Source organism: Orycteropus afer, unplaced genomic scaffold (genome assembly GCF_000298275.1).
Source record: "Orycteropus afer afer isolate SDZICR_OR568_19922 unplaced genomic scaffold, OryAfe1.0 scaffold00603, whole genome shotgun sequence".
Lineage (NCBI taxonomy): Eukaryota > Metazoa > Chordata > Mammalia > Tubulidentata > Orycteropodidae > Orycteropus > Orycteropus afer.
Genome location: NW_006922190.1, coordinates 127,842 through 129,761, shown reverse-complemented (window position 1 = coordinate 129,761; position 1,920 = coordinate 127,842). Strand labels below are relative to the sequence as shown.

General features: G+C 35.3%; 1 protein-coding gene across 1 annotated transcript in view; it reads left to right on the top strand.

The window, feature by feature from the left end:
• Window positions 1–1,920, top strand: part of ALG5 (ALG5 dolichyl-phosphate beta-glucosyltransferase) — a 105,124-nt gene that overhangs the window by 86,979 nt on the left and 16,225 nt on the right. The gene's annotated exons all lie outside the window — the stretch shown is intronic.

The window sequence follows — 1,920 nt, the reverse complement described above, 5'->3', positions numbered from 1 at the left end:
TTGAACCTCCAGCCTTCTGGTTAGCAGTCAAGTGCCTTAGGCACTCTGCTACCAGAGCTCCTAGAGTATGCTGTTATGTGTTATGTTACGTGCTGTCGAGCCGTGCCCGACTCATAGCGACCCCTCCTTGGGTTTCCGAGGCAGTACCACTAGGGAAGTAGATTGCCCCATCTTCCTTCCGAGGAGTGGCTGGTGGGTTTGAACTGCCAGCTTTCTGGTTAGCAGTCGAGTGCCTTAGCCACTATGCTACCAGAGCTCCCCTAGACTATGCTAGGAGCACTGAAATAACGTGAAGGAAAAAAATACCTTAATTCTCTTCAATGTTTGTACTCTAAAATGTAACTCTAGTGCAGCAAGCCCATTAATTGTCTATTATATTCTCAATATTTCATCTACTAGATTGATTGGATAGATGCATGATATGTGGTAAAAATTATCTGGTTGTTTTTTTTTTTTTAATGTGTACCCTAGGCCTTACAGACACACTGAATCAGACTCTAGGAGTGGAACCAATGATCTGCATTTTTAACAGTTTCTCAGGTCATTTTTATGCACAACATCATTTGAGAATCAGTGGAGCAAAATGCTGAACCTTCCCTCAGACGATTCTGAAATAGGATAAGAAGAAATTCTGTTTTCCAAGATATACTGATAGTAGGATCACAAAACCTCTTAAGGATTATGTCCAAGTATGAAAATTTAGATGACTCCTTTAGAGAAAAAAAAATTATTTAACATCCTCAGCATCTATTTCAATATTCTGTGTATCTTGTAGATTCTGATTAGTATTTGAAAACGGTTAACATACTAATCATTGAGAATATCACACTTCTGGAAACTTAAGATTGAAAAAGGGTTTAGAGATTAGCTAGTCCAACTTCATCATTTTACTGATGCACTGGGGATTGAAAAAAGTAAAAAGTGTATGTCCAAGATGTTTAGCACAACATTATTTATATTATTAAATGCTAAATGTCCAACAATGGAAAATACAGTTATATCCTCTGGATGAAATATGTATAGCCTCTAATAGTGTTGATAATGAAGATTATATAGTGACATGGGAAAATACCTAAGACATCAGATTATGCAAAAAATATATCCAAGTTCCGTTATTATAAATCCAGTATAATTATCTGTGTAAAAATATCTAGGCCAATAAAAACATTTAATGACAGTAGATGGATATTAATATAATATCAGTAGTTTTATGAGTATATCTTTCCTTTTTCTTTTTAAATGAGGGAAAATATTTACTCGAAAAAGAATGAATAGGAAGCAAAGAGACCAATTAGAAAGCTACTTAATCTTATGGACTTATTTTTATTGTTGGGACAGTAGAAAGGAACCATGTTTTTTGTTATATCTCTGTGTGTTTTCAGTGGTGCAAATCCTTTTCACTTAGAACCTCCGTTACTTGAAAACTCTCAGTTTTTTCATAGAAATCTTTTACTTAGAACTGCTTTTAGTCATATGTCAAAGATTCTATCCTAGGGTCTGTGTAATTTATCTTGCCATCCGTTCATCTATTAATTCATTTCTAAACCCTTGTGATTTATTTTGTGCTTTTTTTCTCCAATGAATTGCTACTGTCTGAATGCAGAAGATTAGTTGATCCACAGACTAGTGATTAACAGTTATCTACTGCAGATACCATGTAGAGATAGATGGTGCTCAGTAGGCTTACTGTTCAAGTGTAGTTGACTGTCATACACATATACCTGTCTTTTACAAAGTCATTTACAAGAAGCAAGGCATGCATCTTGTACAAGCCCAGGAAACAGCAGCATAGCCTTCCATTTCTGAGCCACTGTGGTTTTCTCTTAGTGTGCTATATGTGACATAAAACATTGCTTAATCTATCCATGGACAGTGAGAAAATTATTTAAAAATTAGGCAATCAAAGTAGTTAACAGCAAC